Here is a 22,580-nt window from a genome sequence, read left to right as displayed (position 1 = left end):
ACTACTGTGGTTAATTTTGTCCCATTTATGTTTCAGTATGATTTCAACAGTGTAGTCCTCCAGTACTTGTTATATGCAGTGCTTCTGCCACAAAAATATAGTTGAAAAATGTGATAATTAGATATCTAAAAAAAAAAAAAAGTGTACTCTGTAAACCTTTCTCCAGACCACTGATAATACTGTTTCTCTTTCATATTGTTATATTCCGGGTTAGAAAACAAGGGAATTTTGTATAAAGGTTTGCTTATTACATCATAACCAGCAACTGTTGCGTGTCCCGTACCAACAAGTGGAAAAGCCACAAATTTGCAAAGCAGTCCTCCCCGCTTCTTTTGCAACAGCAGATCTACGAAAGTCTTGCTATGATAGTCCAACCCTGAAAATTACACGCAATTGTCTGAAACTCGTGCTGAAACAGGTTAGTACTGCAGAGACAGATGTCCACAGAAATTCCCAAGCACAACTTGCCAACAGCAATGCCACATGGCCTAAAAGATCAGATGAAATTTATGAGCACACTCTGCAGCAGGACAAATTTTGGACCATTTTCTGTTATGTTTTGGTATAACTGAAACACAGAACTGCAAAAATTTCAGAGAAGGGCAGTAAGGGTGACCAAAGGCATGTAACGTCCCTCACTAAGCATGCTAGGACTCTTCTACATAAAGAGAGGGGAGGAAGGAAAGGAAGAAGGAGGAAAAAAAAAAAAAAAAAAATCAACTGAGGGGCACTGCTAGAGCAGAGGTCTATAAAATCGTGAGACATGGGGAGATCAGGTAGGGAGCAGCAGCTTATTGCTTTTTCCAATAAAGGACCTAAGGAGCAGCAACTGAAACTAACAAATTTCAAAGTGATTAAAGAAGAGAATCATTCATAAAACATTGTTAAGCTGCAGAACTCCCTTCTGCAAGATGTTGTAGCTGCAAGGAGTTCACGCTGGTTCAAAGCAAGGTTAGACCTCACGAAGGAGAAACTCGTTTCAAGTTTACTTAAAAAAATGCACAGAAATACACTTCCAATCGCCTCAAGATGCAAATTGTTGGATTTCAGGAGAGTTGTTCGTACAAGTACTACTCTTTACTTGTCCCAAGTTTACATGCTTCCTTAGATTATCTGCTTTTAACTCATGCCAAAGAGGGTTTCTGAGCTACAAACCTTTGATCTAACCCAGTAGAGCTGTTCTTACAGGGCGTATGAAAGCACAGACGTTAGCAAAGCATCATTGCAGTCTTAGTTTCGTGAATAACACTGAGTAGCACCACTCGCCATACATAAATCACAACCCTCCACAGCATATCCAGTGTAACGGTGAATCACATTACGTATTACTCTCTTGCACAATACATGGACTCTCAGCTGGTGTGTATGATCTGCCAGTTGTATTATTTGCCTGAGCCTCAGCAGCTACCCCGCTCACTCATCTTTAAAATCTTGATACAGAGCAACACAGTCATTGATATATTGTTATAATCCTTAGTCAGACTAATTTGAAGCCAAAAATCAATTGACCCAGAGTAGCAAGATCACAAAATGTCCATCAAAAAAAATCACAGCCCTTCACTGAAGTAACCTAGTTTTGCAGCGATGCAAAAACTAAAATGTCACCAGTTTACGGAGTTTATCAGTCGTGGAAAACCTTCTGTTGTGAATCTAATTAAGCATAATGATTAGAAATGTTATTTTGAATTTATTTCAAATGTAGAGATTATGCACTGAATGCCATTAAAGCCTATTTCTAAAACCTGCTGGCCATTTTTTAAGGTCCACGAAGTGCAATTCCTCCATAATCATTAGTTCCAGCGCAATCCGACCTCACAGCCTGCCGTTTGCAGGTAACAATAAATACACAATATTGCTTTCATGAGAGCCTGGCTCTAATGCAAAGGCATGTGTTTTCAAATACTACATAATTTTAACAGTTTAATATTAAAGAGAGTAGAAAAATGAAACTTTTTAAGAATATACTTCCTGATGGCTGCAAACAACAACTATGTAAAGCATTCCTGTCGGAATTCAAACTTGAACTGAAATATTCGGCCGAATTCTGCAGAAAAAAACGTTTCGTATCAGTTTCATGTCCCCTTCTGATTCAGACTGAAGCACAGCTATAGCACAGCACTGAGAGATAAACCACATAGCTTACGGTTCCAATGAGATGAACAATAATGCACTGGGATCAGAATTACTATGCCATATCAGATATCAAATAAAAAGTATCCAACAATATGTATTAATATTCTTTTGGTAGTTTCAGATATACTACTGACACTGTTAGTCTACAAAATAGACTGTCCCTTGCATAAGAGCTAGGATTTGCACCCTGATGTCCCAAATAAATTCTGAATTAAACAGTCAATAATATATTTCATCAAAATTATCCTTGCAGTTACAGTGGATAAAACACATAAATCATTATTCTAAACCATTATCTAACGTACTGGTTAAAGGCATTTGTATGCTACGCAAAAGAAGCAACAGCATTTCAGTGTTGGATTAAGTAATATAAACAAAATCCTCCTATTCTTAAAGTATGTTTTAAGTATTTTAAAATCTTCCACATTAAAAAACACGTTCTATTTACTGAGGATTGCATTTTGTAGTCATGTTTTAAAATACAGCCTCAAAGTCTACTGTATCACATCAAACAAGTAAAGGCTCTTTTCTAATGAAAAATAATGCAAATGCTATGCTTTTGCTCATATTCCCATTGCCTTTTTTCTCTTTTTGTTATTCTGCAATACAAAAGGTAAAAACACAAAAGCTTAAGAAATGGGAGCAAACATGTAAATAACTGAAAATGATCAGTTACCAAGGAAACCAAAGACAACAGAGGAAAAGGCTCTAAGAATTCTTATTTGAAAAGTATTTTTTAAAAAGAAATACAGCATTTAAAGGAATATTCAACTATAAATAACACCATGGATCAAATATAGCGTTACATGGACCAACTCATACTAAGTAAACGTTTTTCTCTTTTCAAACAGATCCGCCCACCACAGTTTTCTTTCAGTGTCCATCCAGTGCTTCTGTTGATTTTCTCCAAACAAGTCTCTCCCAGGTTACTCCCACCTATGACACCAAATCAGAGTTGTAGAGAAACAGAGAAATCTGAGGAGCCCGCCCTCTGCTCTAAGGCTGTTTCAAATGTATCTGCGTGTTTTGTTATTGACACAGGAGGGATAGTTGGTTGCACGAACAAATGGTCTGAACAAGTATGGCCATTTTTATGTTCTCTACTGGCTGAAATGTTACCCAATTGCTTGCACCTCACCTATATTTTAATAATCATTTAACAGGCAACATATAGAGATTCTTCTGTTGTGAAACTCCTCAATCTCTAAGGTTTTTTTAAAATTATTGATCAAATTTTCCAAGTACTTCCTTTGTTTCTTTTCTGTGCTCCTTCACAGTAGTCATCAAGATCTTCTTTCTTCTCTCTCCATGGCATTCCATCAGTTCTCGCTTCTTCTTTACCTCTTTCCTATGTGAGTTGATCAATCAACCCTAAGCCTATAACAAATATCTCTATTTCCCACGTCTTTCTTCCTCCAGGCCCAAATCTCATACGGTTTCTTGAAAACTTACTACTTACTACACATAACAGCATTAATCTCCACCAAGGTTTTAAATAATAATAAAAAAAATTAAAAAATCATCTTCCAAATATTTGGCTCATCATCTGGCTATAATATTTAAATCTGCATTCTTCCTAGAGTCATACTTGTTTAAAAAACAAATTTCCTTCAAATTACATAAAAGACTCAGTTCTTCTTTGTCCAAATCATTAAACCTATTTTCAAGATATCAGCCATGCTGAGTTGTTTTTTTTTTCCCAAAGTCCCATGGCTCAATTGTTTGTTTTGCCTGTTAATCAATTCTCCAGTCATTCTACAAATTCCAATGAGACAATCTTAATTTTGAGAACAATAATGTTTATGCTTGTACTTATATCAATACCTTTCAATGAAGAAACAAAAAAGAAGTATGTGCGAATCATTTCAGTGTATCCATCTCTCTGAATTACAGGAAACTGCTTACTTAGAAAACTGTTGCTCTCCAAAAGTATTTTTATGAGCTGGTACCAAAGGTACCATCCCAATGGTAATCATCACTAGAATAATTAACATCAGGTTTGTCAAGCAAATCCTATTGCATTCTTTACAAACATTATATAAAATAGCTAATAAAGGAAAAAGAGTATGCGCAATACAGTTTTGCTATTTTGTTTTGGGGGGTTCCATTTGCTTGAAATCATGCCTAGATACACCTTGATAAATCTAAACATGGGCACTTAAGTAAATATGCTTCCTTTCAGAAGTGGTGCATAAACACAAACTTATTAATTGAGAGCACTGTACAAATACTTACCTTTCTTAGAAAATCTTGTATACATTATTAAATCAAAGGGAAATTCTAACTATGGAACTTTAATTAAAGCAAAATGCTGGAGAACACCCCCCAACCCTCTGTGGGTCTTTGAAAACTTACTCAATACTGTTCTTCCTTTAAAGGGGGAAAACCCACATTGTTTTTTTTCACTTAAATAAAAGGAAAGCACTTTTTGTTCTCAAAATACAAACAGATGCAAAGTGATGGAATTAATGTTGCTAGTTAGCTCCCTAAATGTTTTCAATGCAGTTGTAAAAGTTTAAGAGTCCTCTGATTTGCACAAAGAGCATTAATGGTTTGTGCAGTGCATAATTAAGGAAAATGTATGCTTCCCTCAGGTCAACAAAAAATAAATACCAAATTTCCAAGAGGAACTACCCCTTGCCCTTTTTTTTTTTTTTTAAGATAAGAACTTCTACTTTATTTGCTTACTTCATCAAATATTATCCTCTACTTGTGAAAAGGTCACTGTTAAAGTTATGGATAAATCAGTGAGAAAATCCCTCTTTTTCCCTAGTATTTAATATGTTCCTCTGCCTCAAATTATTGACAATTAACTTTTTAAGACTACAAGGGGAAAGAATAGGAAATTATTAATCAAAGTTCAAAGACGAATTTGAATTCTCTTTCATTCTTGATGTTTTCTTACACCTTAATCATGTGCAATGTCACATCCATGATATTCATAATAAATGAAAAATACAGACCTGTACTGAACTCTCTCTATGTACATACATTTGCTTTCTTCAGGCACAGAACTCAGAACTGGCTTGCATGAGGTGTTTCTCTATCTCCAATGTTTTTTCTCCCAACAGAGTTATCTCAAAGAATTATAGGACCAATGAAGCTTTTAGAGTATATTAACTTCTGGCACAGGTTTTTGAATAAGACGACCCCTACATTTAAACCTAAATAATGGCTAGCAACTCCACGATAATAATACAAATGGCTTTGTTCTGTTGTTATACTCTAGCAGCATTTAATTCTGCATTGCAATTAGTACAGCTATTGCTTTATTAATTGTCTATAGTATCTGAAACAAATGATGAACAGAGAATACCAATTGACTAATTTTTTTTTACACCATTACACGCCGTTACATTTTCTCCAAGTCAGTGATCCTAACCAAGCAATGCAGAAGAATCAATCAGAACCTCTTGATGAACTTCACTAGACCGGTAATTAAGATAAACATACTAAGGCCAATCATTGGGTAACTTATTCAGGTGGAGGAAACAAACTATTTCATTGAAATTGCCATCAGCAGTTATGAAAGCTGCTTTTAATGAGAGATAAAAATGTTTACAAATGAGGATAAAAAGTTGTCAAAATCTGAGTGTATTCTGTAAATATTATTTTATTTTTTTACATGTCAATGGGGGAGTACTCAGACAGAAAGATAACATCAGAACCAATGCTTAGTTATCCTCAGAAAAGTTTAAAGCAGAAACATAACATCAGGCATCCAGTTAACAAAAAACAAGATAGCTTTGCTGAAGTCAACAGCACTACAGTACTGATTTGAGTTCAAAAGCTGCTCAGTAAATTCTGTCTACATCCAACATTCCTTAAAGTAAATACAAATTTGTATTTTCCTGATGGCGTTTTTTCCATCAGCAGAAAACCTCTGAAGTACCTGAAACATAACATTTATTCATTGTGAACTAAGGAAACCCTGGAACAACCAAAAAGCTTGTTCTGCCAAGAATCCAGCACGATGAAAGATATTGAATGGATCACTGCATTCAGCATTGAAACAAACAGTCATTCAGCCTGCATTCCCCTGAAGCTTATTACTGCACCACGTAAACAAATGAAATTTTTTTCCGTAAGTAAACTGAAACACTCTGTCTCTCTTAGCCAGTTACGCCCGTTTCCCTTCTCAAATGCCCTCACTTCGTGAGCTCTTACACTGACTGTCGTGACTGTCAGTCTGTCTTAAACCCCACTTGTGCGATATCCGAGCAAGAAACTACAACTATGGCTACACAGGACGATGCAATGCCCTGCAGACATAGCGTACAAGCCGGGAAAGGGGAAGGGTACAAAGGTAAGCGTGACTTTCAAGCCTGAGGGTTGGTGAACATATACGACAATGCATATGGGAGTCCACACTAAAAACTAAGTCTGCCTACTGGAAATCCCAAGTCTCCTACTGATTGAACCCACAAGCAAAGGAGGAGTTATAGTATGCCTGAACTGCAAAGACTACGTCAGCAAGGTTAATAGGTAATACTAAATCTTCCTCCTAAAGGGATAAATAAACTCATTTTCTAGATGATCTTCACACTAAATTACCACAAACATTTAATTTTCATTTTTAGTGTTTAGTTGACAAGACTGCTAGGCTAATCTTCACCTACTGAAGATTAACCATTTCTCTCATAGGGTTATCTTACCCCTTCTTCCTCTCTACGGACTCACTTTCAGAACTCATACACGTTATATGACCTGACAGTTTCTGCGTTTGTACCTTTTTCTCGTGCGGTGAGGTTTCTGAGGTCTTGCATTGTAACCTTGATTGTAACCTTGTATCGTAAACAGAAAGTTTCCCAAAGAAACGTAGTCTTTCGACAAAGCTCTACTGCAAATATAGTAGTATAAATATAATAGTGTTCACAGTTAAAACAGCAGTTGAAAAAACAAGGAGATGTAATGCTACCTATCATCTTACCTATGAAAATAGCATATAGCATATGAACCATTTAAAAAACCAAGCCTCACAGATTTAACATATAAAGTGTACAATAAAACAAAGTTTTGTAGGACAATAGGCAATCACTGCCACTATACTTGAAAAGGAAATAGAAATAGGAAGACATGTTTGACGTTGCACTATTTAGACCTAGAAATAGTAATTAGAATACTGAGTTTTATACATCATGTTGCTTTCCATGGTATAAATGACTTCTGAATTATCTGCAATTTTGTATTATCCAGAATTGATTTTACTCTACTGTGACGAATATAAGATGTAAAAAACTATACAATTTAAGACTAATTTAAAACTTCAACTCAGTCAATATGATCTCATGCCAAAATTTCTGTCAATTATATTATCTCACATCAAAATAAGACACTTAGTAAACAGAAAGACCAGAACTGTTCTTAAAGTTTACTTGTTAGATTTATGCACCTCTCATTAAAATTTCCCATAAAAGAAATTTCTTTTACTCTGAAATTTGCTGGAAACATTATTCCAACTTACTCTGAACACTTGCCTAATGTAAGCATAATTTTCACATGTGAAGTTATGCCATACTGCATTAGTCAGCAAGCTTAGAAAGAAGTGTATTTCTAACCTTTTCACAATGGGGACCCACTTTAACTGTATGTCAATAAAATATTATACATAGCAATAATATTTACAAGCTAAATAAAATATTTTTACATCTTATACCATAATATTTCTTAAATACTTGTAGTTTAACACATTGGGTTCCATATAGATTTGTCAAACTTCTCCAGATTTTACTGCTTCCACAAAATCAGATGACAAAAATATGCTCAGATTAGGGCTAACTCTATTGAAGGCTGCAAATGGTCCACATTCAAGAAACTAAACAAAATTACCATTTAGATCATAAAGAGTTTCCACACAAGAAATGACAGGCTTGGTCCCACACTGCCAGGTTAAAGAGAAGCAGTACTTAAAATGAACAAAATGCCTGTCTACTTGGCATAGTTAATTTCACTTAAAATTAAAATATTAGAGAGCATCGTAAATTAAGGAGTATATTTTATTAAAAGTTTGGAAATGAAAATAAAAATAAAACCTAAAATTTATTATCTCTATCTGAAATAATATTTTTCTGGGTTTTGTATCTGTAAAATATTTCAGAAGTTGTACATTTTAAAAGTACTGTAAGTACTGTATTGAATTGCAAAGGACCTGATATTTTGAATTGTTTTAAGTGAAACTGCAGCTACAAAGTTTTTTTTTAAAAGCAAAGGTCGCTAAAGACCTAGGTTTCTACTGACTATAGTGTCCCACCTGCTTTTTTTCAGGATAAATCATTAATTACCTAAGCCATTACTTATAAGTGATTCCTTGGTATGATGTCTACATATAGACTGAGCCCCAAAAATGGTGTTGGCTTACATTTACATCAGGAAAATTCAGAGTACAAAATTACCAGTCTAGCTGTGTCCAGACAAAGTCAGCCCCAACACGTCTCTAATAATGACTGTACTGACAAACCTGGTATGGTCCAGGGCCAGCAGTGGTCTCTTTTTGTTCCTTAAAACACTCCGCTTTGGGAACAGATGCGGAAATACAGGAAGCTGACCTCATCACAGGATTGTACGCCCCACGACCTACAAAGTTAGAGAGGAGTAGTAATGAAATTATTACATTAATAACTTTGTTTTGGTGGAGGTTGTTTTGTTTTGATTTAGGTCTGAAATATTTCTTTATATAATTCTGTAAATAGACACACCTCTTGCCGTCTTTTGGGGAAAAATGCATTAGTAGGATATTTCAACTTTTAAAAATAATATTTGCAATAACATCAGAAGCAGATAGTGCATTTAAATCTTCCGGAAGAGGCTATTGTGAAGTAGAATAGACACACTCACACCATCCTGACACAACGGCTTAGCTTTGGTTTAGAAGATTGATTGGGTGAGAGGTGCTAGTCCAGTCTTCATTCTGTAGGGGCTCTGACATTTCTGGCAACAAATTAGATAAAATAGAAGATACCAGATGTGATAATAGTAAAACAGTGAGAACTCGGTGATATCTTCACAGGACATCAGGGATTATGAATTTGCAGAGTCACATTGGGAACTAATATGTTTGAGATGTTGGGGTTAGTCGTTTTATTTTCAGTCTGTCTTCGTCATTAAAAAGGAAGTCGACACATTTCTCACTACTGCAGCTCCAGCCATGTTGAATACCACAGCACATCTGAGCAAGACAGTCTGCAGTAACCCCATCTAAATTTCTTAGATCAGTGATGTCTCCAAGTGTTGTCCAGGAGATTTTCCACCATCTCACCCTCAGTTAAAGTTCTCCTTGCCTAATCATACTGGTTTATTAGCTTACAGAAGGCCTCAGTAAGTATATCAGAATGACCGTATTAAAATAACTGTTGTATTGTTACATGCCTACAACAAATTTGGAAAACACCACTGCTGAAAGAAGGAAAATTCCCTACTTTCTTTATATTTCTAGTTTTGTTGCTATGTTTTCCCAAAAGCTGTGCATACCTCATTTTTTTTTTTTTCTATGATTACAATATGATTAGGGAAAAATTTTGGTTCTGCATATAGACAAATATTTCATCAAAAAAAGCAGCCGCTGCCACCACTACACCCTTCAAAAAAAAGAAGATAAAAATAGAAAAAAAAAAAAAACAAACCAGTATTTGAAACATATAGAGGAGATACGTTTCCCAAATGCCTATTAAAAAAACGGTCAATCAAAACCCAGCCAACCAAACCAACGGGAACTCTCAGAGCTGATGAAAATGTAGTCAAAAAACAGGAAGGTACACCAGGTAAATATTTCACGATAGCAAACTTAAATACTTTACTCTTCTCCTTCAAATGCTTTCCTATAAGAATTTTTTAAAATTTTAGAAAATACTGTTACAGTACAGAAAGATCAAAATCTGTTTACTGTTGAGCATCATATACTCTTAATAGTAGTCAGGATGGACTCTATTAATTAAACACAGAATTGAGCTAAAACACCTTTCTTTCTAAATCATCTATACTGAGAATGTCAAAGCAGCGTACAGGAGTTAGGTGCTCATACTACCTTTGTGCACTTAACGTACAATGAAATTACAAGTTTGGTATGACTAATAGAAAAGGGAAGCGAAGAGAAAAATGCCAAACTGAGCTCTAAAAGCTTTCAGACCAAAGATTTTATTAATTTTATGGATGAGACCGATAACATTCACTTCAAAGCATGGGTTGTGAAAATATATCTTAGCTTCTCCTTATCTGGCAGCTAAACAATAGCTCTTTTCACAGGTTCTTTTTCTTTTCATACTTAGTTTATTGCATGTACTCTGTTGCCTTCCATCTTCTAAAAAATATTAAATATGTTTATGACTACACCTGGATAGATGTTGAGTCATATGCTCCTTTTGCTATTCAAATACTATGTTACCTAGCTTAAATGCAAAACACTTCACACTACGTTTTCAGGCAACTGTTTCTACATTCACTGTGGAATGGGTGTTTTTTCTCACAGTGACTAGTTAATGGAGGACAGGAGCTTCATGATTAATTTAATTTTAACCATAAAATTAGGAAATCACTACGTAAGGAGCAGTAGATGGGAAATCATCCTTTTATAATTTTCACTTTGGCAGTATCAATCTGGAATCTCACTGTGAATGTATTTTCTTTTTTACTCTCTGATCTCTACCCAAGCCCAGATGTGTAATATTTGTGTTCTCAGTGATCTTTACCTCGTGTATTTGTACAGCAACCATCACAGCAGAGCCTTGATCAGGGCTCCCAGGCACTGCTGTGATAAAAAACAAGCGAGTATTTTTCCTAGACAGTGTCCAGGAAATGACTGCATGCAGGGTTCAATCAAACAACGAAGTCTATTAGAACAGGATCAGAATCTCATTTATTAGGAACTGTGTGTCTAGACCATGGCTAATCTGAAAGAAAAATATGCACCATCTTATGATCAAGACCTGCTTAAGTTCATAGAACACAAACACACATTTTATAGCGAACTAGTTTTGAAGCTTGTTCATCTGTGGTTTAAGACCTACCAAGTTCTCAGATCTTAGCATTTGCTTTGAGCTTACTTAAAAGAAAAAAAAAAACAAAAAAAAAAACCAACACACACCTTTCTCAAAGCACATATATAACTTTTAATACTATAAAACAATTATAATGAATTACTCAATTCATTAACTTTATTATATTTTATACCAGTCACACTGTATTGAGTAACAAGAATGACAATTTGACAAGCTGCTTGATGTCACCTTTTTCTATTCCTGTATTATACCCGCTTTAAAACATTGTGCATTTTCTGTACTGTACAGTTTCTATTTAAGAATATGTTCTCAATTACTTATGCTGCCACTCACATGATACAGGTCGAAGACCTGCATAGCCTCTCAAGCATGACTTCTGAGCTGAATTATGTAGAAAGTATCTTCCATTTATTTACAAAAATGCCGCACTTTAATCATAGGTCAATGAAGAATAAAAACTTCTCATTAGAAATTAAATACCTATGAAAAGGATGTCTGCATTCTGATTGGTATATAATAGGAAAAATCAAAAAAGCAGGTGATTCTTATAATTATATACTTTCCAGCCCTATGGTTGCTCACTCTCTATGAAATGTCAACCAATGCTACAGGGCAAAACCAGCAGAGAACATGAAGAATGGGTAATTTAAAATGAAAATCTATGCTTCTGGCTTCGCACTCTGAGCATTCTACTACATTAGAAGAGGTCTGGAGAATTATTGGTTTTGCAAATAAGAGATTTAAAATCCAAACTAGATCAGAAGCATGAATTTGTCTCTGCGACAAGAAAAGAATTTGTTATCCACATATTATTCACTTGTTCCTCTGCATTACCAGTAGATACTTTTACAATATTTTATCTAAGCTCAAAAAATCTACTGTGAGTGTGTGCCGAGGCATAAAACAGTGTATTAGAGGACATCCAATAAAGTGTAATTTCATAGGCAAGTTTTGAGAAGTTCTGTTTCTGATATATTTTGATCTTCCTTCCCCCAAACTCTGATGCAGCAGCAAGAAATGAGAAAAAGAATGTGTAATGGAAATAATATATTCCCATCTAAGAAGCAGGAGGTTTATTATTCTTCCAATACTTCTGTCAGTGAGGTATTGGATAAAAACAGAAGAACACAAAATAACAAAGACTTATTACTAACTAATCTATATTTTAATAAAACATGAAGAAATACACAAACTAAAATGTTGCATACTAACAGATACAGAAGAGACAGTACCAGACTTCAGTGGACTTCTGTGATCTGATTAATTCTTTCAGGGCTATAAACTGTCAAAGTGTTACAGGAGAAATGGCTGAATATTTCAAGTAGAATGAATATGAAATAACTCCAAAATCTTTTTTTTTTTTTAAAAAAAAAAAAACCTCCGCATTTTGTTCTACAAGAAAAACAAAGCACGCAAATCGTTTTAAATACTTAAGCCTGAAGCCTTTTGTTAGGATGCAGTTGAGGCCACATTAATCCCTTCAACTAGGTAGACGATTTGTTCACAAACATTACTGGACAATAATGAAATGAATTGATTGAAAAACAGTTCAGAAAATAACATAGCAGGCTCCAAGTTCAATTTGGAGCTGTAAATGGAATTATTAGGATTCACGGTCCCACATCACTCTGCTTACCAAGCCACTGACAGTAGTTGTTTCTTTGTTTCTCAAACAACTGGGAGCCCACACAGCTGAACAAAGTCAGTGCCACTAGACTATGGAAGGACCCCCACTTTGGGAATTTTAAGATATTTTATTTGAACTACAACCTTATTAGATGAAAGACTGTTGCCCTCATTCCCCTCATTCAAGAAAACTGTCACTGTAACAGAGCAGCTTTTACATCTACAAGTGCTTTTAATTGGTCTCAGCTGCATGTGATTAAGTCAGACAGGTAGAAGAGTCAGAGTTCACGGCAGTTATCTACATGGAAAAAAAAAAAAAAAACACAATACAGCAAAGACTCTGAAGGCTCTGTTTCATTTAAGGCTATTTCTCTGTTTTAAAAAATCACAACTATATGGATCATACGTGGCAATATCTTCACTCAAGTAGACATTAGGAATTTAGGCAGACTCTCCTCAGCAGTCACCTTAGTCTGTACATACAGCCTACATATTTTCCAATGTGTAATTCAGTAAGAAAGTTCCCATTGTACTGTGTGTCATAAATCCTTTCTTTAATGACTCATATATAGCAACCTCATCTTCTATTCCAGCTTCTCCTCACCCTCTTGTCTATCAGCGACACTGTTCCACACATTACTGCTCAAGTCCCTCCTTCTGAGACGAGGGTTAGATGCAGGGCCAAACGTACCAGCCGAGAGGGTCCCTTCCCCTCCTCCACCATTTCGGTCCTGATTTTAGGTTCTGTGAGAGTATGAGATGCTCAGGCAAAAGATGAAGGCAGGGGACCTTTTATCTACCCATTCCTGAAAAACTGAATGAATGTTTTCCTTTCACATTTGGACAAGGACTTTACAACAAGTATTTGCATGTTCATCATGTCAAGATTAAATTTTTGTAAGATTTTCTACTATTGAGAAGCTGAAGGCAGTAAATGGGCTGTTGTGTTTTACAAAGGATAATTCTGTAATTTGCGACTATACCAGTAAGCTTTCTCATTTCAAGGTTAAAGTTTCCTATGCTTATCTGAGGGATCCTTGTGTAGCTTATGAGCTAATACCCTAGGGTAAGAAGATTCGAGGCACGTAATAAGAACAAGCTGCCAAAAGAACAGGCTTTGTCTAGAGCTTCGACTTGTCACTTCTCTAAGCATGCTGCAAAGCTCATCTTTTACCATTCTCTGTTTGGGTTGTGAAAGTAGACATACTTATGGGCTCTGGTTACTCCAATTATGTTGTAATTATTAATGCATACGGGAGGCACGCTAAACTCTAGATGAATGCAGATACAAATAGTGGGGAAAAGTACATACAAAAACACGCGTTTATGGTGTAGGCTTCTAAACAGCGGGAGGCAAGAGGTTTCATACTTTGTTTTCTAGAAACATAGCAGCAAGATCATTTTTCCACACAGCACAATTTTGCCAGCAGTGAAAGAAAGATTCCAGAAGCCAAAAGGCAATATCCACTAAACCACAGCATGATTTCTGTAAACCAATCAAGCCCGTTGACTACTTAAAGCACTGGAATGCTGTTTGGGGTGCCGTTATAGTGGATCCGTACCCAGACAGAGAAAGGGGAGGGGAATCAAAAGCAGAGACTTATGAACCTAAGAGGCTCTTGAATCTCTGGTGGGAAACATTTAAGGAAAATAAAACATTTCTCTGTTTTAATTTTAATGCCTGGAGCATGTAAATGCATTGTATAACATAACTTCTTTCAGTGTAGTTGGATAAAGTTGATCAGTACATATTTATGAATCAAAATAATTTTATGGGGCTGATCTGATTAAGGACATTCGGATTTTGTATTTTTAATGTAAAATATTTGCATGTTTCTGATTCATACTATTAGCTCACCAACTGCAAGTTTACTGCAGAAAGGATAAGATACTGATATTATAGAAAATGAAGAAGTTATTGTCCCATTCAATGGGTAGTTTCTATAGTAAAAATGGAAAAATTCTTACTATCAACTACTTAAAAAGGCGAAAGATACAAGTTTATCAGTAACTGAAGTATCATATGTATGAACACATCCCTAGCCCATAACCTCAGAACATGATCATTTCCTTTTAACTTTTGTCTAGAGTGCCTAAACTGTTGGTATTATACAAGATATATGCATATATTTTTATTGGTTTTGTTTTAAAAAGGACTGAAATCCAACATTTCCCACTGAATTGCTCGAGAACCACACCACTTCTGTTTCTTTGACTATCAGATACATTCATTACATACAGAGTACAAGCGTCTACTTATGTGATTATTTTATTCTCCACTACTGCTTGCAACTTCAGGAATTTCAAACTGCATGACCAAGACATCCAAGCAAAAAAGGCAATAGGACAAAGAAAAGGGAAAGCAAGTACTCTCACCTGTAGTAAGCTCTTTCCCAGGTATTTTATGACTTATTCTAAAAGCTTAAGTTAAATAGGAGGCGCCTCTAAGGTCAGATAGTTCTTTTGGCCTTCAGAAGTTCTTTTACATCAGGTAAAGATGCAAGCTCTAGAAAACCACAAGACATACATATAAACAAAAATTTATTGGGTTTATTCCTTACATCATCCTTATTTCATTTTTCAACTCATTTGTGCATGAGCTTAAAATCTAGGAACTCCTGTGAATGCCCCAACGAAATCACATAGACCCTAGCCTCCAAGCATATGGATTTAAAAAAGAACACACAAAAAAATAGCATTAATAACACTGAAATAATTTATTTAGCCTAGGTACTCTACGATATTCTGATGTCAAATGGTTTGATAAACCCTTCCAGAATGGCTTACGTGATCCCTTAACCAGTCATGCAGTTACATGAGAAACCTTACATATTTTCTTCAGGTAGGTGATAAGTCAGATTTTGTGGGTGGACTGACAACTGGACACGTTTTCCATTTGGTGTCCAGGAAAGACATGTCATATTTAAAACAATTTCATTCATGACAACTGCAGTAGATTATAACTTTGATTCTTCATTCTTATTTGGATTTTGATGGTGGCTTTAAAGGAAATTCTATTTAGAAAAGTGAATGCAACTGCAACATCAGTTTCTACTTTTATCACCTTTCGACTACTTCAGTTCACAAATATTTGTCAGTCTCTGACCTCTGACAGTATGATGTGTATTTTCTGCTTAGGTATCATTATCAAAAAAAGATTCTGCAATGTACTCTTTCGTCACAGCAGGCTACATTATATAGTTAAACTGCACAACTCACTGGATTCATATTATATGGGAATATCTCCTCCTTCTTCTCAAAAAGCTGCCTTGAAACAGCATTGATAGGAATAAAATCTATTTTAAAATGTATTTTGTAACTAAAAGTGTTAGATATAGTTAAATATATGTAACAAGAAAATCTGCTAAGAGAACACCATTTACAAAGTTATCATGCAGAGGGGAAAAAAAGCATGTAATATTATCAATCCCAAGTAATCACCACTATTTACTGACCTTTTAAAGAAATAAGTGTTAATTGACGGTGATGGGCGAGACTTTGTTCAAGAAACTAAACGAACACTAGAAAGCGACCTCTTTGTGGTGAAGTAATATATGAAATAAACATTACATATTTATTGTGTTGGTTTATAAAGTGTATAAAAAATAACCACCCTTACGGCCCAACGTTTTGCTGACTACTTCCTAGTACGCATCGGTGTGAGCCGACAAGTTTTTAATCTGTTTGATCTTTTACTCTCAGTACATGCAGTAACAAAGCTGTGAAAGAAAGGAAATGCAAGCGTAGGTTGCTTTGTGCGCTTTTGAAGATTCATACTTTCCAGTCTGCGTCTCACAGCACATAATGAAGTTCTTGTCTTCCTTAAAGGTTGAAGCAATTGTTCACTTTACCCTGAGTGACCTCTGCTGGTAAAAATAACTTACAGACACGCGCACGTTAAAACTCTCCACTAAAAGCATATTTGCAGTTAAGTCATGTACATACACGCACACATACAGAAGCACAGTCACACTCATTTTTCTTTATGTCGGGTAGATGTATACACAAAATTAAGATATTTGTGTGTTCAGGCAGTTAGTGTACAAGAAACATAAACTAAATTTGTTGAGACCCTCGGTTTGTCTCTCTCCCAGAGTCTTTAAAAGAACTATACAGCTAGAACTTGGTTTAGAGGCAGCATATTTGAAACAGCAGCTACTGAATAACCAGTGGCATACGAAGTATAGGTCTAGAGTTTACTTTTACATATAGGTCTGGGGTGATACTGTAGTATAGAATAGTTTTTTCCATTCATCTTTCAAGAAGACTCCTCTGAATCTGGAATAGAGTCTTGTGAGGGGTTTTTAGAGTTCATAAACTGATCTAATCAAATCTTATTTGACTATTATTTTTAGTAAATAGAAGTCAGTCTTAAGAGTGAGCTCTGGTTTCACAGATGCTTAATGGAATATAATTAAAATTAATTTATTTTGCATTATATCAGAACGATAGCGTGAAAGCTTTCTGTTCAATGCATATCTCTAATTTAAAGACAAGTGGTTAGAACCAGGAAATCATTATAATCCAAAAAAGACAACTAAATCATATTCATATGCAGCGTGATGCTTGCATTATAAAAATATTCACATACTATTAGATTAGAAGTGGCAAGAAAACACATCAAAGTATTAATTAAGAACAGGTACCCCCAAAGAGCCATTAGTTTTCATATCTGCCAGTAAATTTTTCTGACATAGCATGAAAAAGACCTTTATAGAAGCAAAAGATGTTTCATGTTTTTGATACTGTATCTGATATCTAAACTCTGAGGTCTTCACAAAAATGTCACAGTTGATGCAGCTGATGCACTCTAAAGAGTTTTGACCAAGAAAATTATTACAATTCATGACTGCTGATCACTGCAAAATTCTATCTTACTTAACAATGTCCATAGAAAAAAAAAGAAACATATTAGGTCTCTGCTTCAGCAAATACTGAAATCTATTTATATGCAAATAAGATATCCATTATTAGTATGAGAAGAGACATAGGCATAAAGGAAGAAATAAATTATCACTAGAAACCCTTAATGAAATCTATTTCAAAACACAACATTTTACAAGAGCCCTCACTCATGTAATATTTGTTCAAGCCTAGAAGGGAATTGGCGAGTTCTGCACTTAGATGAGAACTGATACCACATTATTTCCCATGCCAATTTATTCTATAAAATGCATTTATCCTTCCTTAGGAACAACTTGATAACTGTAAATCTCCTGTTTCCTTATAAAGAAGTGTATTCTCATGCTACAACGCAATTTTATGCTCATTTTCCTACTGGCAATTTTAAATTATTTCCATTTTTTGTTGAATTATGAACATAAGAATGTGGAAAAAGATCAAGATTGTACACTTTTATTCTAAGAGTATGAATCTTCAAAGAATAAGGCAACCTCTGAGAAAACTTGATTTCATGGCTGAAAATCCCAATTTGGATCCAGTGCCTGCTTTTTGTTTAAAAAGCAAAAAAGAAAAACAACAACCAAATGAAACCCCCCAAACGTTTCCTGCCTATAAATAAGATGTCAATAGCCTAAAGCCTGTTCCACTGAAACAAAAAATGTTAGATAACTCAACTAAAACTTACAGTGAATACCACAAAGAAAAGCAGGAAATAATTTAATGCCAACCCCCTACATTTAGAGCCTTGAATAGCTGACGGTGAGCCCAGATATCAAAATTCTAAATACCAGCTCTTCTTACTCCTCCCAGTCCACGACTATTTTCTGTCCCAGAAGATGAGCTCATGTAAACTATGTGATATCTTTGAAAAGACAAATTAAAACATCCTTTTTTTTATTGCAGATTTTCAGCCAACTACCCCAATCCCCATTCTTTGGATACACAATTTTATATAAATCCCATTTCTGTGGAATCCTGTTGAGTACCTTGGGAACCTCATTCAGCAGAGCCAGAAAATTCCCCCCTCTGCTACTCTTAGCCCCAGTTCCAAGACAAAAGTACCCCAGTGTGCATAGCCAAAATAGAGGCTTGCTGCAAAGCAGGATATTATTAATATTTTCTTGACTTGAATCCCAACGCAAGCACACTAAAATAACAACTAGTGACAAAATATAAATATTCTGTAGCATTCCTAACAGATAAACAGAAACAACTTGTGAGCACTTTCTAACACAGTTGAGCAAATATATATCAACAACATCTAAGTACACGCGGTCAGATAGAGACTTGTGGTGTCATTGCAAAACAGGGAATAGGAAAATATATGCGAGCAATAAAACCTGCAGCAAAGGCTGTACAACAGGCAGGAAATACTTGTGATGGAACCACAACTGGTCCCAGTCCCAAAAATAAGGTGAGATGAACTGCCCGGAGCAGATGAAATCCTCTCCCTTCTCTTTTGAAGAGGAGGTGAGGAGCATAAAACAACAATGATAAGCATTTAAAAATGGGGAAGGAAGAGGTCGCCCTTCGGCTTCAGCTCCCCTCATCAAAGAGGGCTGAGCCTGGCCACTAGGCCTCAGCTACTGAGACCAGTGCAGACCACCGCCACCAGTGCTAATGACACAGCATCCACACTGTGGGGCTGTACGCGCACAGCTAATGTGGGGTATGATTCTTAAGTGCCATCTGTTTGAATACTTAGTGCTAATGATTGATAATGAGTAAGAGCTAATCATTATCACAAATTGTGTTGCTGATGAATGTCAGTCAAGCAAAAGGGCGCTCTGAAGTTTGAAACTGGCCCGATTCATCCATCTTCCAAGCATGCCCACTGCAGTGACCTCTCACTCCCTAACATATACGTCTTCAGTTGCAACAGTGCACTCAGATATGGGGAATGATACCTACAGAAGAAAATTACTGAAAATTACTAGTCACACTGCAAGTTTGTCAACATTATTTCTGTGAAACTATAAAAAGATCTTTTTAAGGCAAGCAACACAATCTTCAATTTCATCTTATTTAAGTATGTATTTTTCTCTATTTCAATCCTTCACTTCCTAAGTGAAATAGAATATTTAACAGATTTACTATATTGTCACTGAGCTTCTTCTGGATGTTGCTGATTTAGTAATTCCATACATAATCTTATTCTGAATTACAGATTTGCTCTAGCAAAGGACTTCCAATTCAGTAGCTACTGTATGGTAAGAAGGACTAAGAAACATGGTTTAACTGTCCAGTCTTACAATTTATGAATTCATAGTGACACCTCAAAAATGGGGCCTTTGCCAATAATGCTTTCAGTCAAATTTTGAACTATCTCTACCTCTGTTTCCAGTATCAGTGGTACAAAAAGAATACAAAGAACAAAAGAACAGGAAGATTTCCTTAATGGGTATAATATAAATCAAAATTACATCAGTAAGAAGCAATTAGAGCATATTTAACTTCATAGCACTCAAGTCAATTTCTAAAATTATGTGTTAATTTCCATTCAGGTGATATTAAAAAAAAAAAAACTAAAGCTTTCCCCCAACGCACCTCTTCTTTGACCTTTTCATTGATCAAATCATCCCATATTCCCTCAAAACCTTTTGACTACATTGACACTATTAGAAAGGCCACGGCTATTTAACTTGCCACTGTCGAAATCTGACAACAATAGCATTCGTAACATTACTAAAAGAATGTATTTTTCAAAGACTAGTTCCAGGCATAAAGAGACCACAATGTCATACGTCCCATTTGCTTAGAACCTAACAGCTGCTCAATACCAATTACTTTTTCAATATTAATTTTAAGCTCTGGATATAAGATGAAGGGGGTGGAGGGAGGCGTGGAGAAAGTGGTTCTGAGTATTTCAGTCCTTCTAGATAGTGAGGGATGATTCCTACTTGAGATTCACATTGATATATGTCAGGACTACTGCTTTATATCTTAGCACATAATATAAATTGGCATGGTAAAGACACATCCATTTCAAGTTTTCTCAAAATAGGAAAAATTACTGGCTGACCCAGAACTACTGACATGGATAGAATTGGATTCGTTAAGGTTTCAATATACAATCTAGGCAAAAAAGATACACTTCATAAGCTCTGTTTCCTAGATAAAGTAATGATCTGGAACTAAAAATATATGATAAACATATACCAACATACTTGTGTATGAGTACTATTTTATTAGACTTTTATGAAATCAGAATAATATACAAGTATGATACAGTATTTATATACCTTCTTTTCTGAAACAGATTATATAAAATACAGATTCATCCTGGATTTAATAAACCTACTGCAACCAATTTTATGCTCGCTTCAACTAAAGCAGGTTAAAAATTGGTATTGATGTCATTGAGGACATATGATTTAATTAATTATTTAATTAACTAGCAGTCAACTTAGACAATTTTGCCACTGTGCTTGCAATGAATGGCTTAAATTTATGGAAGTGACAGTTAATTAGTATTCCCAACCAGACCACTTGAATCTTGAAAGACAAGAAGAATCAGGAAAGTATAGCCATTTTCTGTTGATTATAGTTATATCATTTGTAGTAAAGATATGTGTACTAGACTAACTGGTATAATTTTTCTTTATCATCTCCAATTTTATTCCTTAGTCTAACAAATGATATTACCAAAAAGGCTTTCCTTGCCTACAACTTGCACCAACAATTACAAACAGGCCAATAAAATATGAACTATATTGAAATTTGCCATGTGAGTTGGAAATAACATGAAGTAAAAACATGCAATGCTAAATTGTGACACTGTATTCATAAGCTAATGAAAGAAACACCCTGCCATCCCCAGAGTACCACGTCTGTAGCCCTCTGCCAATCTGGCCTGACTCCAGACATTTTGCAAATATCAAAAAAAAAAAAAAAACCCCAAAACAAAAAACCAGCAAAAAACTCAGAAGTCACCTCCTTCATCTAACTAATTCTAGAAGAGGTCAAGCAGAAGAAGAAAACCATATACATTCCAACAAATTCACAGAGAGCATTCCCAACACTTGGGGAAACACTACAATTTAGCCAATATCAGAATTACTCAGTATCAGGCATTCAGCACCAGAAAGCAATGGCAACGATGATAAATACCTCAACAGCAAGATGACTGCATGAGAAGAAGCATCACTGATATATAATTATTACTATTCAGCATACGGATGGAGGTATCTTTCAACTTTCCAATTATCAGCTTAACCAAATTACCACTATAGAAGAACACTCAGCCTCTGTAAATGTGCAGCTCCAAGAAGCATCTAAACAACATATCGATAGCTGGGGAATTAGGTTGTTTGGGTTTTTTTCCCCATTGACTAACTTTAAAAAAAATCATTCCATCATCAACTAAGCTACTTGTAACAGAACTTTCCATCATGACAACCCCCCAAAAAAGACCACCACAAAAAATATCACGACATGCCATACACAATGCAATCATATCTGGGATCTTTACATAAGGAAATCAACAGTGATGTGCTCAACAAAATACACAACCACTCATCTTTTCTCCCTCTCTCACGGAAAATAAATCTATGCAGGTTTTAACATCCAAAGCCAAGCAGTATAACCTGCAGACAGAGCACGAGCTATAATAACTTAACCATTAAGACTACGTTAACAAGGCTAAAAAGCTACTTTCCAATAGTTCCTTCTATGAACTACAAAGAAGACCTACGTAATTATTTAACTTCACAATCACACTTGAATCACTTCTCCATAAACTCCCAGAAGAAAGAAAGAAAAAAAAAAAAAAAAAATCTTTCTTCTCCTCCTCCCACCACAGGGATATTACACACGCTATACAGACCAAGACAAGAATCCTGACGGGTCCACTACCGTGTCACTGTGGGAACCCCTTTAAGAAATTACTAGATCATCAAAAGCATCCTTAAAGACGTTCTTTCACAATCC

This window comes from Vanellus vanellus (assembly GCF_965231255.1).
Source record: "Vanellus vanellus genome assembly, chromosome: 4".
Lineage (NCBI taxonomy): Eukaryota > Metazoa > Chordata > Aves > Charadriiformes > Charadriidae > Vanellus > Vanellus vanellus.
This window is presented reverse-complemented; position numbering follows the sequence as displayed.